Source organism: Phalacrocorax carbo, chromosome 1 (genome assembly GCF_963921805.1).
Source record: "Phalacrocorax carbo chromosome 1, bPhaCar2.1, whole genome shotgun sequence".
Lineage (NCBI taxonomy): Eukaryota > Metazoa > Chordata > Aves > Suliformes > Phalacrocoracidae > Phalacrocorax > Phalacrocorax carbo.
This window is the reverse complement of record NC_087513.1, coordinates 121,788,895-121,805,554: the sequence shown is the minus strand read 5'-3', so window position 1 is coordinate 121,805,554 and position 16,660 is coordinate 121,788,895. Positions and strand designations below refer to the sequence as shown.

At 42.8% G+C, this 16,660-nt stretch overlaps 1 long non-coding RNA gene across 5 annotated transcripts in view; it reads right to left on the bottom strand.

Moving 5' to 3' along the window:
- LOC135317109 (uncharacterized) overlaps nt 1–16,660 on the bottom strand; it is a 122,863-nt gene that overhangs the window by 70,462 nt on the left and 35,741 nt on the right. For 4 of the 5 annotated variants that reach the window (XR_010376228.1, XR_010376229.1, XR_010376231.1 and 1 more), the window contains exon 3: nt 14,904–14,964. This is a non-coding gene — a long non-coding RNA (uncharacterized LOC135317109). Of the gene's footprint in view, nt 1–10,774; nt 11,779–14,903; nt 14,965–16,660 lie in introns of those variants that run through there. The other variant, XR_010376232.1, reaches the window with a different exon arrangement.

The following is a 16,660-nucleotide window of genomic DNA, read 5'->3' as shown; positions in this document are numbered from 1 at the left end:
AGTGGCCAACATAGATACTCTGAAACAAAGCCATGCATTCTTAATCATTACCTAGATAGATAACCAAGGACATATGTTTTTCTTGTACTAGGTAAGAAACCACCGATTTTGATAATTAAAAATGTAGAGAGAGTCTTTGTCTCGAGTTCCTAGTATGGAGAAGATGGTATTTAATTCATTGTCTGAAAAACACAATAAAGCTACAGCAAGACATCATTTGGAATCAATTCCTCCCCCTAAACAACTCCAGATCTTTCCCATAGTAATTCTCTCGCACGTGCCCAGCAAAAATCTGTGTAGAAAGGATTGGCATACAGCATGTTCGGGAAGTCAGCTGAACTACGAGCCTTAACGATGCAATTCCCAGACAGAAAACTTCTGCGGAGAACTCCACAGCCTCTGTGACTTTCCAGTGGCATTTGTGGAGGAAGGAAGAAAATGGAAGATCTCTTGGGTAACCTGAGCGGAGCCCCAAGAGGAATAACATGTGTGTGCATGTGTTTTACAATCCCCATTCAAACTGGCCTGTGAACAGGAAGCGAACACCCGCTCTGGAGCGAGGTCTTACCCTCGCCCTGCTCTTGCACCAGCCAGAGGTCACAAGCTCCGGCAGAAGCTGTGGCTGGGGTTCCTGCCTGCTGCCAGCTGATGCCACCCCACTGATGTTCATGACAACGTGCAAGCCAGCTTCATTCCTGTTGACATCTCTTAGTGGTCTTCAAGAGCAGTCAATCTACCACTTAAAAACCAAAACTAAACAGGTGCTTTAGAGACCTGGCGGACAGACGGTCTGCCCATGGGTAGTCAAAAAGTTTCATGGCCAACGGCACATGAGAATTCCCTTGACTCTCCTGCTGGAAGACCCCCTTTAACTGTGGCAAACATTAAGTTTGCTGGCCAGACAACCTCCTTGTGGAAGTTGTCGCTCCCTGTTTTCAATATCACTCAGTAGCCAGTTTCATCCAAGCCTTGGTCAGTTGCCAGGTAGTAGGAAAGCCCAGCCAACTTATCACTGCTTAGTGAGAGGCATATTTGAACATATCTCACACGGATTATCACAGCCTTAAAAGCATCTCACAGTCTTACCTCACATGCAGGACATGCACAAGGAGGAACAAAATAGCTCAGAAGACCGCTTTGCAATAAGACTCCCAGGACTCAAAACTTACTAGACAACAGCATCCACTGGAATCACGCTGTAAAACATAGCAACAGAAACTCTCCAACAAAACTCCAAAGCCCCCCAAGCATAGCAATACAAACTCTCCTGCAAAGAAACCAGTGCCACTCTGCAGCCACCAGTATTTTGAGACTGCTAACTGGTGTGCTAGTATAATAAGCACGTAAGAAAGTTTTTCTTTATATTCACAACCTCAAGGAAGGTCAGTTCTCCCCCACTTTCCCCAAGACAAAAAAATCACTGATATTCCCTAATTATAGCTTTTACTTGCAATGAAGAATAAGTTCCAAGTAGCAATAAAATGCAAGTTGTCAGCAGTTAGCCAGAGAAGACGCCAAATATCTCTTACTCAAGGATAAACCGTTATCTGTGCTTTGTCAGTGGCCATCGTTATTTACAACACAACAGCATAGATTACCGCAGGTGGGTTGCTTTTACATTTCTGGTTAAATTATTTCTCAGCTACTATGCATAAACCAAACTCCTCAAATGCTCCCACTCCTTATTTAGGCATACAACGGCAGAGCATAGCAGGACTACTAACCTTCCTCCAGAAGACACGTGCCGCTTGGTTAAGTTAATTCCCAGCTTTCCATAGCAAATAGCTGCCATTTCTTGTGGGTGTTAGACAGATAGTTTCGAAAGGAAAAGAACACTCTTCTTTGGCAAAAAAAAAATCACTCTATATCAATATAGCTCAGAGCAGTAACATTCCCAGCCACTAAGCAGAAAGCTCTCACACCCTGGTCCTATATACTAATCATGTTTTGGATAATTATTATATATAATATTGTATATTTTAGCTATGAGGCTTTAAACTAGTTGCTAGAACATACCTTTGCTACCTGCTCTTCTCAACTGTCTCAGTGTCAAATTCAAAAGGAAGCCTGCTTTCCAGCCACCTTGGCTACAAAAATAGATTAAGAGTAGAGAGTAATTTTTATCCAAGTACAGAAAAAAATATACTTATGCACTTTGCAAAATCATTAGGGATTTATCTAAACACCATAGATTTTGGTAGAAAACCTCCTGTAAACTCAATGGCTTTTAATTAGTACATACATTACTAATATTTATTTACTTCAATGGCTTAAGAGATATTTCTGAAAGTAGTTACTAAAAACTGAAATTCTGTTTTGCTTTCAAAAAAAGTCACACATCCTGCACATTTCTAGAATTGCTGAAACAGTTCAAGAAAAACTGATGGGAAATTCCATTTGAAAATGCCAACACTTGCAAATACAATTTGAAGCATCGGATGGGAACATGATCAAAAACAAAGCGCAAACAGTTCTCCATTTTGTTTCTCCAATCCTATAAAGGAAAACTATAGTAAGGTTGGGGGGGGGGGGGGGTTTAACGACTGAGGAAATTGCAGTTGTAGTCAAGAACATAATACACCACTAAACCCATAATAAGATATAGAGCTTTTCGCCTTCAAAACTCATAGGCACAGTACAGCTTTGGGTACACGCTATTGCTTGCACTCCACTCAAATCTTTTTTCCCTGCCCTGTTAACTTTAAAAGGCAGCCCAGGACTATGGTATTTTTGTACTTTAGGAATGGATGCACATGTGAGTAATTAAATTAGCCTGTGATTCCTGAAACCTGTTATTTGAAAACTGTTTTAAGGCATGTTCCAGGAGAGGTCTTAAAATAGAAGAGGGGCAATTCTGATCTTGCACCTTATACACAGCTAAGAGGAGGGGTTTGATTTGCATGGATTAGTGAAGCCACTGCAGGCTAATTCACATGCGTACAATGGTTTCTTTACTGCAGAATTACATCCAGAGGAGGGTCACAATACTAATAAACACAAAATTAATTTCACACCTCAGTGTTAGACTGTAAGCTTCTTGGGGCTGAGATGGTCTTGTCTGTCTTTCTTGTAGAGCATTAATCATGTTGTGGGTGCTTACGGCTAATAAGATGCACGTAAATCTATTCTGATGTGGTTTCTTGCCACTTCAGACTAGAGAAGAGTCACACACGCAGGCGTATTCTTACCTCTCTACCTAATGATACGCTAATGTGCCTAATTGAAAAAACAAGTCCTGATAGGAACAGAAAGACTTTGTTTTTGTTTATGCCACCCAGACAGAGTCTGCGGCTATACATTGCAAATAGTTGGCAAAACCTAAACCGCAAGTATGCAGCAGAACTGTGAGTAATAAAGATAATGTTTGTATTTTGTTTATGAAGAGCCCTAACCAACACACTAAAGCAAGCGTACTGAAACCAAACAATACTCAGATCTTTAGAAAAACTTCAGAGGATCCAAATCATGTAATTTAATCACTTTGTTCTTTAACAATCTAAACGTCACTTAAAATTTACAAGCAGTAATTCCATATAAGTTCACTAAGCTGAAAAATGGGATGTAGCCAGTTGCCCTTGCCTATCCCAACTATTAAAGTTCAAACAAGTCAAGTTCTATTACTGGGGAAAAAAATAAAAAAGGACCCTTACAAAATTCCCTTGCCCCAAAGGTTGAGAAATGTTATATTGCTCGGCCAGCATGGAATTCCTCCATATCTGGAGCCACGTGAAATGTATAGGGATCTCATAGTTACTTCATTGTGACTTTGACAACTCACCAGTACTTTTGCAAGGAGTGCGTGGATAAGAAATGTATTTTATACTTCTCATAAAAAACTAAAATTGAAAAGATTTTCACACTAAAAAAAACCATAATGAGAAAGGGAGAGCTGCTGAGGTAAGACTTCTTCCTAAAAGATGAATTTCCAGTTTGGCTCAATAGTGGCTGCTGATTAAAATGTTATTATTGACAAGCACATTGTTTTTGCTTAGGACAATTTAAATAAATTTTATTTCCAGATTTACATGGTGTTCTGACTTGCCAAAAGCTGGTGAGAAAGAGCTTCATGTCACATCAAAAATAACAACAGGTTTCCTGTCTTTATCTTTATTCAGCCTTCTACTTGCTGCAGCAGGTAATGCTGGAGCCCCTTTGAGAACATGGATGTATTCAAGTCTCAGGGACCAGTGCTCTCGCCACTTGTGTGGGACTCAGCTGACAGAGACTTCAGAAGGGGATCCCCTTCCTGCATGCAGAATTTGCAGGGTTAGGAGGCAGGATTATAGCTCCCCTAAAATAATTAATCAGTTCACTCATCCAACAGCATATTTTGGACTGCGAGCAGATTGCACTAAAGAGCAACTGCAGGATGGCAGAGTTTTGTTCACTATGACCAGTTAACTAACAACAGTCACATCCTGCTAATCAGGGCTGCGTTTTCACTACCCTGTTAACATGCTCCCAGCAACTTTGTCAAGGCCAAATTCCTTGACCATACACACTCAGAGACACTCTGAGAGGGGCCCAACAGGAAGACAGATGGAAGGTCAAGGATCCAACCAGTTCCTCCCCACAGGGCGCACCAGAGACAGTCTGGACAGCTGTGCATCACAGACCGTCCCTGAAGAATGTTGACCAAAACTGCCAACATATACCTCACAAGGCAATGAAACAGAGCCTGGTCTATAATACCACTCACTCCAACCTCTGTGTGTCACATAAGTATTCAAGAGAGCCAACATAATCATCCCTGCAAGAAGTTGCCCAACAAAATATGGGGAGCCTCGCTCAGAGAAGTCCCAACCAGACTTTACCTACAAGAGAGAGGTACAGCCTTAATCCAAGCCACAGCCAGCCTCCTCCAGCACAGAGCTGAGATGCTTAGTTTCCCAATCCATGGTCCTTAGCTTCCACAAGCAGTCCAGACTCCTCTGCAGATGCTGCCAACTGAGAATCAAATCCAGGGTTGCCGGGTGACCCAGACCTGCCCAGCTATCAGGCGCCTAACCAGGGACGATATGGGCCTACTCTTACTTGCTGGCCAAACAGCCTGCTCTGGGTACATTTCACCATTTTATGCCTTGACTGCTACGACACACTACTATGGCTAAAAATCTGCCCTGGTAGAACCTCTCTGCCAGCAAAAAATGACGACTGATGACATCTTGAAGAGCTACTCTGCATATATGTGAAAAAGCCCAACAGAAATTTTCACTTCCAAACAAAAAGCACTCCAGAAATGTTAAATCTTCCACTTTAAGCCAGCTATCTTGTCCTAAGGAAAATCTTCTGGAGATCTGGCTTGGAAAAAGAGCAGAGATTGCCTTATCCTCATGCTATCCGCTCTGCAGTCACCACTGTATGGGAGGTTGGGTTGGCTACGTCCTTGCTTACTGGTTTTCTCAAGGAGACCCTTGGCAAATATGGCACTGGAAGATAACATCCCTTGTCTGATTACCACTCCCCCAAACACACAGAGGGACAATTGTGAAACACTGCTGTGGAAATCCTATCAACCTGCAGCTGGAGAGGAAAGACCGGCATGGGATGTGTGTCTGTGTAGGAGAGAGCATGAAGAGCAGAGCAGCAACTAAAGGTGAAAAAAGAAAGCTCCAGGAGTAACTAAGAAGTTTGCAAGGATGACTTCCCTGCTTCCATAGCCCTAACTTTTCCTTTCTCTTATGCACCCACCGCCTTTTTAAAAGGGGATATGCCACAACCGTTACTGCAATTAAATTGACAAACCTGAATCGTTTCTTAAGCCACTGGGAACTCTGTACAATCTTTGAAGTGTTTGCCTGGCTGGTACTCCCAGAAGCGCCACCTTGGTAACATCTCATCAAAGCCCTTTAAGCTCCCTGTTTGCTCAACTGCCTAAAGATCTCATTCACAGACCTCCACTGGGAAAACGCATGCAAACAGTGACTAAACCCTTCAGAAGCAGATGAAGAGCAACCAGCATATCTTCTTTCCTTCATGTTAAGAACATCGTCAGTTCTGTTATTGAACACCCCTGCCCCCAATGCCCAGATCACTCTCTTTCACAAGGGAAATCCTTCAGTTAAATCCCTCCCAAAACCTACTCCAGGCGTCACTGCAGACACAGTGTCAACACGTGGTGCTCACCCACCCCGGTGGCCATGAAGGGCGTGCTGGCTACAGATTCAAAACCTGCATGTAAAGAAAGGTTGCACGTTTAGGTAGACCAAGAGTTCTGCTTCCACGTTCCTGCTGCGCAGCAGTCCTCCCATCTTACAGATACAGCAAAGTTTGGCAAGAGTACACCCCACGCCGAAGAATCTTTTGATTTCCTGCAAGCTCTGTCTGTCCTGCATTTAAGTGCAGGAGAGCTAACCACTTACATACCTCTGCAAATAAATGCTCTCGGAAGCAGGTTAGATTAAAAATATACTATAACAAACTTACTTTAAAATATGTCTGCCCAGTCAAGTCTGAAAGACAAGTGATGCTGGTATATTAAAGTATTCCTGTTCACACAGTAGCTTAAAAATACCTGATGTATTGCTATTTTGCAATATTGTGTCTAGAGCCAATGCTGATCACTCTTACCTCTCAGACACTGAATGGACTGCACAATGCTCTTCTCAGAGAAATAATACTGCATTTTTAGAACTGTTTTTAAATTTTTAGTCTTATTCAAAGTATGACCGATTAGGTTATTTTCTTTTCTTAATGAATGATGTAAAACCTCCGGACATATGGTAGCATTTGTATCTTTCCAGGCAAGCGGTGATAACTTTCAAATGTTACTTCCCCTCCTCCTCCACTACATGAAACAAATATACTGGAGCCCATTTAAATCTTAGTGACAAACACATTTAGGAGAGACTAATTTCAGTTGAAGTTTCCAAATGTCAGATGTACGTGTTAAATAATTATATTATAAAAATAAACAGCAGATGAATTCTCATTCATCACTGATTGATAAAGAGCCTATATTTTTCTAATAAGGATTAAACAATTTTACGGGACAACACTTGTGCTTAAATTAGCAAGGAATAAACAAATGTCAGCCCATACTTATAGGGACATATGACAAGTATCATTCATACTAGCTCAACAGCTACAAGATTAGAGGATTACTACTGCCTCATTCAGTTTTGCAAGTATCAATTCACAACTGCTTCACTTTTCTTTTTCTAGTTTACGATCCATAGCAGGGCTTACTTTTTGAATAAGGTAATGGTTAGAAAATGGCTGAAGACTAAGGGAAAGATTTTTCAGAAGCACAAAGCTGACAAATCTCAAAAATGAAGGTATGTTATCACACATATCGAGGCACTTAATTAGGAGGAGAAGCCATCTCTTAAGACTTTGCCTGTTGTTTTCCTTGGAAACACAAAGCTGCATTCCCCCAGCAGCTTTTTGCATTTACCAGATTCTTTCCTATTTTTGAGAAACACGTATGTCCTCCCCAAAAGTGCATAGCAGAGCCGTACTGGAATGGTTCAGGCGTCCTCTCTGATTGAATGTCATACAGTCATGCATTATTACTCAAGGCTGGTCATAGTGTGCGTTAACATTTATAAAGTTGGAATCTATTCAGCCTGTCCACCCAGTAGCTGACTAACTAGACATTATTACATGAAGAATAAGCCTAATAAAAAGGGAAAACAAATAACTGGAGCACCGTAACCCACTCTACACCCGTATTTTCTCAAACAGTACTAATACTGAAAAAATTGTCAAGTATTTAACCTGTAACAGCTTCTAAGCTTTTTGCAGAACAAAACCAGTGAAGACTAGGCAATTAATATTATTTTGTGCTTTTATAACTGAAAGGAGAGCTCTAAATAGGCAAATGTTTTCTACTAGTTAGAGGCAAATTCTTGTTATCCCTTTAAATTAAAAAAATGCTCTGTGCTTCAGGGGGAAACAGGCACCAGTAACAACAAGCTGTTCACCACTTTTGAGCCAAATGCTTGCAAAAATACCGCACACAGAATACATTCGTAGCCGCAGCAAAACAGAAGAAGAGCTAAGAAAATCAAAAGGGAAAGAAACACATCTTTCTCCACCTCGGCCAAGGCTAAAGAGAACAATTCTTACCCCAAGATGTTACTGACAAGGCTCTGCTTCCAGAAAGTACTTTTACATAAATTTGTATGAAGTTAATGGGAAATCAAAAGCATCTGCCCAAAGAAACGCTCCGCTTCTGCACGGGAGCTGGGGGGTGGCGGCTTAATGCGGAGAACCTTCGGATTTTGCCCAGAATTACTCCTATTCTCACAGTGAGGCGAGCTATAAATTTCGAGCTCGGCTGCGAGATGACTCCAGCAGGGCTTGGCACGAACCCCTGAAGCGCGTCGTGGGCTGTATCTTTAAAAGGTGTCAGAGGAAAAGCAGATGAAATGCAGTAATCTCCACCCACCACCGTGTCACAGCCGCCGCCGCCCACGCACCCCCCACGCACCCAGCATCCCCAAAGCCGCCCTTCCCCGACAACCCGCCGCGTTAAGGCGGTGGAAACCGGGGCTGCCCTTCGGGCCGCAGCCCGCCCCCGCCGCCGCCCTCCCCGGCCCGCTGCGCCCGCTGCCCCCGGCATCCTGTCAGGGGCCGCCCCGCCCAGGCACCGCTTCCCCGACCGCCCCGGCCCGCGGGCCCCTGCCCGTAGGCCTCGGGCCCCGGCCCCGGCCCACCCGCCCTGGCAGGGGCCTGGCGGGGGCAGCGTGGAACTTCCCTTCCCCCGTGGGCTTGCTGCATGGCAAAGGCCTGCCTTGAAGTCTCTCACTGAGCAGACCAAAACCAAATAAACCCCAAAACGCACAACAGCCACCACCCCCAAACAGTAAATTCCCATGTTAACTTGCAGGGCTAAACTCTTCTTCCAGCCGGATAGGGGTTTTTGGGGGGGATTCCCCACCTTGTTCTCAGGAAACATTTACATCAGTACCTACAAAGCGGTTTCTGGAGACTGATGAGAAGCTCTGAAAAGAACTTTGTCTTCAATTAGGGAGGGTATTCAAGCTTTAGCACGTAACGTAGGTCCCGTATCAGACAGCAGTGTGCACGGCGACTACGCAAAGTGCAAAACCTTCCGTGAAAAAGCTTTAACTGCAGGGCTCGTTTTTCCTCAAAGGAAGAGGAATTTGGTGAGAAGGTGCACAGGTTGGGCTACAGGGAAGCCTCTTTCAGCTACATCTTCAGAGTTCGCACAACAGCTCTCACTAAAGAGCTCATCCTAAGGAGACCTTTTAAAATTTAGTGAACCACCAAAATTAATTTCTTCAATATTCTTTGCAAAAATACATGGTCCTATAAATTTTTCATATGAAGCGGTTGAAAAGAGATCCCAGGTAGCCTTTGCTGAGAACCTACTGTGCTGTTTGAGCATGCATGAATTAAAATACAATTAAACCCATAATTGCCTATTTGCAAGATTTATTACACCACTTCAGATCTGGCTTGTCCTCATGAGCAAATTTCCTGTAGATTTAAAGAGAGTAAGGCTGTAGCACCCTGCTTCGAAGAGCCACAATTCTTACCCAGTAGCTCCTAAGCAGTGGGCAGTCTTATTTGGAGAAGAGCAATGGATTTGTATCACAGATGAAATGGAGAGGTTAGAAGATCGAAACTTTTCTAACGCGCTGTGCACACTCAGGTATTTAATAATTACGTAAATAAGCAGAAAACATTTGGAAAAGTGGGTCTTCAGCTTCTATTACTATGACAGAAGAGAAGATGTGCAATAAAAACAGGCCTCTCTTTTTAAGGAAAAAAAAATCCTTAGGAAAACAACATCTTGAGCCGTGGCACTGCACAGTACAAACTATATTAACTTGTCATAATATGTTGCTTCTGTTGGTATGAATTTTGATTGAGTAACAAATGAAATATGAGCTTCAGAATGTACAGTAACACTAAAGAGCTTGGAACACAGCCCTTGGGAAAGCACCCCTAATGTGGATTTTCTGATTACTCTTGTTAAGATGTAAATGATTGCCAACCTCAGTTGCAGCTCACCATTCTGGGGCTTACCCATATTCTCCTCTTATAAATGAGAGATCATAACACTAGTTTTAAGAAGTGCACACACGAGTAAATTCCTCAGAAAAGGTGATTCACTGTAAAGCTAGCTATGATCTGAATGAACTGAATGAAGGGGGGGGGGGGGGGGGAACCCTTCCAAGATCCAGTTTGCTTCACTTAAATTGCAGCATTTTTTTCCTTCAGTTCAATCTTATTTTGCCTTCTGTGAGTGAGTACTGAGCCCTGATTTGGCTGAAGAGTTGTGCACATCATTAGCATCATTTACTAACTCTTTTCGTACTTCCTCGTCTTTAGTAGTTTTATAACATGGGACATTTAAGATGCTTGTTATGGCACCTTCTGTGTTCAGGCTCAGAAAAATCCTTCTCATCAGCTTCCACAGAGTGCAATCTGCTGTCGCTGGCCAAAGCGGTACATGTGGCGGCAGGGGGGAAAAGTGGCAAGCTGCCAGTGAGAAGTCCCATGCAAGCAGTTCCCTACATCTAGGTCTTGCATTTTATAGAACACCCACTTTATTCTTAGGATGCTCCAAAAGTACAGAGGCATTTTAATCTCAAATACAGTTTCCTGCTTATTCCTTTCCCACTGTGAACTTACTGGATATTCAGTCCATGTAATTGCGCTTTAGAGCATGTGCTGCAATGACAGCTTTCAACTGAGATGTAAGCATGTTGTGGCCTGACTTTCACTTCTGAATAATCATTCATCAGAAACAGCGATTAGGTGTCAGAGCTCGTGACTATTTTAGAAGCTGGTTACTTCTATCAAAGCATGTAGTTGTAAGAGATTTTTTTTTTTCTCCCTCTCAACTGCTAAGAGGGACAGCAAAATTGATTTGGGAAATAGCTCACGTATATTGATGTTAAATACCAACATGAAGCTCTTGATTTCAGAAGCTTTAGGTATTTCTCCCACTTTGTTGTAGTCCAACAGATTCTGGGGAGTGTACCGAGAGCATTTCCCAGTCATCCGGCCACGGATGGATTCTGCTGGCGTGCTTTTGCATCGAGACCGAATTTGGTTTGCTAACAGTCCTGTCACATTTCAGTAGATACAGAGACTTCTTAAGAGTCTTCTTGCATTGTTTGGGAAGAATATCAGTTTTCATGGGGGTGGGTTTCTTTTTAGCGCGACGCTTAATCACCACGTGCAGCGTATTACGTCGCGCCACCTGCGCTAACGCAGAAAACCCACGTACAACCTCGGGAAAGCAGAGGAACGTTGCAATTGCCGGAGCTGCCTCGAACAGCCTCTTCTCTTCATTTCCGCGGGGGGGGAAAGGCACGAAGGCCAGCACATGCCTCTCCAGCTGCAAAGGCAGCGGCCGAGGGGCGCCGCGGGGAGGCCGGGCCCCGGGCGGTGCAGTACTGCCGGCCCTCCGCCGGGCGGCGGCCCCCGCGCCCCGCCGCAAGCCCCGGGACGCGGCCGGGGCCGCCGGAGCCCCGGGGCCGCGGGGGAAAGGCGGCGGCTGCGCTGCTCAGGTTGCTGTAATAACAACGACTCAAAGCGGTAAGCCTGCGGACTATTTTAAAGTTAAACCAGCGCCGTAAGCTCTCGGATAATACGTCTAAGAGGATCTTAAAGACGCAAGAGGGGTTTCGCCTGGCAATAGTAAAATTTCACGAGGTTATTTGAGTTTTAGCGTGCGACTGAAGCCTTAAGAGATTCATGCGAATAGAACCAAAAAGGGCTAAGCTTCTTAGTCCCTCAGAAGCGGAAAATCCTATTCCAGATTTCTGATGTCTGCGCTCCTAAGTCCGCTCGTAACTAGGGAAGAGGGGAAAGAAGAGTTTTGGTTTTAAACAACTAAACCACTGTCCGACTGAAATAGAAGTGGGATATAACACTTAAGTAATGACTGTTTTGGTGTCAAATACATACATGTATAGAGATTTTACTAAAATGAGTAACAGCATGGTCTGCTCTTTATCTAGTAATAAAAATCAACGAGCCAAACAAAAAATCTGCAGTCTTCACTCTCCAAAGTTAATAAAAACAAACTATGAGAAAGTAGAGAGTAAAACACTTCATCATAATAAATATTTCATTAAAATAATGTGATTCGGCTATTCTTTCTTGAGATTTTTCTTGACACTCTTAAACTGATTTTATTTATGAAAGTAAGCGTCTCTGTATTTAAAGGTGCTAAGAGCTCATGTTCTTGCAAGTTTACTCAGCACAGCTGTTGAACTCTTAATTCTTCTACTACTCTAAGGAAAATTAAGTACTGCAGATGTTATCCTTTATAATGCCATATACACAGAATCAGTTCCTCATTTGCAGGCAAGTTATTTATTTTTTCCTACTTAGCTTCAGGGCAATCATGATCATTAGGCAATGCCAGGGTTAAATAAACATGACCTAAAGTGATCACAAGTCAGAAGTTATTTGAAAAAGAGATTCTCACATCAGTAAGTGGAAATCTAGGAAGTGCACTTGAAATATTACAAACAAACCCCTCTCTTCAGATGCAAGCATATTAAAAACGCAAATGAAAAGGCAGAAATATACCTGAAATTAAAATATTTCCTATCTTTGAGACATATTTGAACTAGACAGGTTACCTTGCCAGGAGTTTAAAGATGCTAGTGCTCACAGACAATCAATAAATCAAAGAAACCCCACAGATTTAAAAAAAAACCAAAACAAAACAAACCCACAACAACAACAAAAATCACTAGACGAAAAAATGAGGAAAAGAAATCAGTGCTCTCTGAAATAGATTTATATTTATGCATTCCAGTTCTACACATCTGATCCTCTCTCACGCCACAATAGTGCCGATATGTAAGAATATGTACTGTCTTGTTTATGCGCGCGCACCGACAGCCGTTCTGCAGCGCGCAGCCTGGACAAGCCCACCTGCCAGGAATTCCCCTAAGGGCAACTGCACGAAACATAAGACGATTTGCATCCATTCATAAAAGATCTCTTTGCTTAAGATGAAGCTAATGTGGAACGGCTTACAGGAACTTGGGGTACTTTCAGACTTGATACCTAATTTCTCCAGAGCCCAAAGCCTATGCATTTCTTAGTTATCATTGAGAAGGGGAACACTCAAGAGCAAGTGCCTCATTGTTGGTCCTCATGGAAAGCAGACCAGCCTCTTCAGAGCAATCTCTGCTAACCAGAATCATTATTGCCTGACACTGTTTCACCTCACTAATCTTTCCTCACCTCATGAAACCCCTTCTCCTCTCATCCCATAAAAAGGGAAAAATGTCTTGAAATCCTTTAGTAGAGAACTATTGCCAAAGAGCATTTGACAGCTAAGAATGCTTTCTGCGCCATGATCTAGTACGAAAGCCAACTTCACAACTCTTACCCCTTTCTGTAAGTCCACTGTTACCACTACTGACCTCTTCGATGCTTCCCATGCTTCTTGCAGTTGCCCTCCCAGGCTGCCACTCAAAGCTGGGTGTTTCCTCAGACTTGCATGTGATAAGGGACCACTGACATCAACAGGAAAAGTCCTCCACCTATCCCACTACCCCATTCCAGGGTCTCCTTCCCCCAGATTAAACCTCAGTACTTCTGAGCATCTAAGCATCAGCTGTCGTTCTAAGACAATACCAACATCCCACAGCCAGCCTGTCACAAGTAGAGACATTTTTAACAATGAGAAAAGAGAAGCATCATGAAAATAAAAGTAATTAGAAAGTCATGCATCTTTATCCCCCTTGTGTACAGCACCAGCATTTATAAAACACTGCATATGCTGATAGGAAAAAGTACATCTCGAATAGCTTTTATTTCAATACGACAAAATAGTAGACAGGAATAAGGTTACCACTAAAATATGGAAATATGTATGACAGCTTTTCAAAATAAAGTCGTCTTCAACCCTAGACCACAAGGAGTTTTTCAGAGCTACAGGTGGGAGCTAGGAACACTTGCCTGTCTTTTTCATCTTAAAAACTCTTGAACGCATCTTCTAATATGAGTCATTCAAAATTTCATAGAGTATCTGAGATCTTTTAGTAAAGAGGAGCAATGGTAAGGAAGAGCACATTACACAGTTATGTTTAAAGAGAAGGAAGTGTGGCACAATAGCCAGGCACGCAACCAGCTGAAAACCACTTTTGTCTGTCACACTCACTACGGATTTTTATTTTGCAATTTTTCACTTATAATAAGTGTACTTATTACTGGTTTTCTGTTTTGTTTTCTTTCTAAGACGTTATACAAAGGGAATTAGGGAGTCAGAGCCCTTTGAAGCACCCTCAGCACGTGAGAAGACTCTTTCACCAGGTTCTTAGATACGTGAATGAAAGAAAAGATGCATGAAAGCAAGAACGCTCAAACAATCCTCCTCCCCAGTCATCTGTTTAGCCTCTGCTACGTATGTTTTGCGTTATGGTCAGCAGAGTTATAACTGCTTCAGCTTTTGCACATCTCTGGGGTTTTTTAAAGACATATTTAACTACCAAAACATACAAAAGCAGCTACCCAAGGCTGAATGGAGTTTTCATCCTGAACTGTTGTACTGGTCCTTTAACTTTTTATGACTCATAGTTTAAGTATTTGGGAATTCCCCTCTAAATATGAGTTTGACACACTTGCATTATGGAAAGTTATTTTATTCAAAAAGTAACAGAATGCAACATTCATGCAATACCCAGGACTATATTTAGCAATGCACAATTGGTCTTTTTTTTCCAATAAAGCTTCTAATTAAAGACAGATTTTTTTTAAAAAAACCAAAAATGCGAGAACAAGACTGAATAGCAAAAGCAGCAGCATTGAAAGAGACAATCACAGTGTTACACACCCAAGCAAGTCAGGAATATTTTATTATTTTTTAAACTATTCCAACAATGTTAGGGCTGTTTACCTCCTCCCCCCGCCCAGGCCCCCCAGCTGCATGTAAGAGTACACAGCTTCTCTCTTACCTGTGTGCTGTAGTCCCTTCTTGGTGGGCTGACTAGTCATCAGCGATCACCTGACTAAAGCCTGGAAAAAAAAAGAAAAAAAAAATAATCAGCTGACCACCCTTGCTTGCTGGCTTCCAGCTTAAATACTCCTCTCCACAGCACTTTGTCATGTGAGGCAGGACAGAACCAGCTGTCATTGCTTCAGAAAAAGTGAAACGGGCCCCTCTGTTTCCACCTCCTTCCTTCCTCCTCTCTCACTCTTTCCTATCTGTCCCTGCCTCCAACCTCCTCCCTTTCTCATTCTTCCACTTTGCTCATTCACTGCCTGCCCGCCCGCCCGGGGTCTCCCAGGGGAAGCCGCATTCCACAACGTACAAGCATTTCCCCTGCATCTTGAGGTTTCTCAACAAGCTGCCTACACACTTCTACTGAAAAAAAAAAAAAAAAAGAAAAAAAATCAGAGAGAAACAGAGAAAAGGCACCACATTCCACAACCCTCAGTCAGCCCTGGCAGACTACGAGGCATTTTCAGTCACACAGCACAAAATGCATTAGTCAGAGCTGAAAGACCACACACTTTGTACCACTACCATGCTAACAGAGAATGGTCTGAGCAGAGCTACAGGAAAAAGGAAAGGAGGGGTTCCTATCGGTGCTTCCATTTTACATGGGGTAGCCACCTAAATATACGAAAAATTCACAGGAAAAGGCCCAAAGTTGACATTCCCAGCAGAAACAATGTGAACGTGGGCAGCGGGAAAGCTCTCCGCTCACTGAGCGCGACCTTTGCCAAAAGGACTCCCCCTCCAGCAGAATGTGTTATTCCAAAGACTGCAAGACATTATCTAAATCAGAACTTCTATCTCCCTGATGGTTTGTTCATAGGAAATACAAGCCTAGAAAAAGTGAAAGTAATACCGCATGATTCAGATTCCCTGAAACCACATATACTTTCAATTCAAACTTTTCTCTTCTTCAATACTCCTTATAGTTCTGCAACTATATCCATCTATGGAGTTTTCTTTTCTCTACATTCGCAGTTTCAACCCTCCGTGTATGCCGAGAATCTGATCAGCGAGGAATGAGAAGAGAGTTCAGTATAAAAAACGCTCCGTCCTAATCCAAATGACCTAATCACTCATCTATCTGCTCACTGCTTCCGCCCCCCACACGCACTTATCTATTGCTTGAAGGCATCTTAGGAGTACGTATATGGCTTAGGAGAAAACACCCCTTTTTAAAATCACATCAGACAGAGCGAGAGCACTGTACTGGAGCACATGCTTCTGTCCACTGAGACCAGTACCACGGAGTCCCCAGCCCTGAATTCCCCGGCTCTGCACGGGGACCGTCCCTAATGTACCCTGCAAGGCTCAGGGGCTTAAGTCAGCGTCAGAAAAGTGTAGGGAGGCGGGGGGGGGAAGAGGGGGGGAGAACCCTTAACCGTCTGCACTGGAATTTCTCTTCAGGAAAGTCCATGCTTTAATGAAAGACTGATACCAGATACCACAAAGAAACTTTTATTTCTGTACGCACATGACTCAGATACATTTTCTGTGTGGGTTATGTGGTTATGTTATGTTTCGTCTTAAAAACCTGTTTCAAAGAGACTTTTAAACATTACTTTTAAGAAAAACTTGATGTGTTTATGTACAATGAGTGTTTTGAAATGGCCTTTTATTGCTCAATGCTATACAAAGCAGAGACACTAATGTCTGTTTTCATTATAGATATAAATTTGCATCTAACACTAAACACAATAATCTGTAAAAATA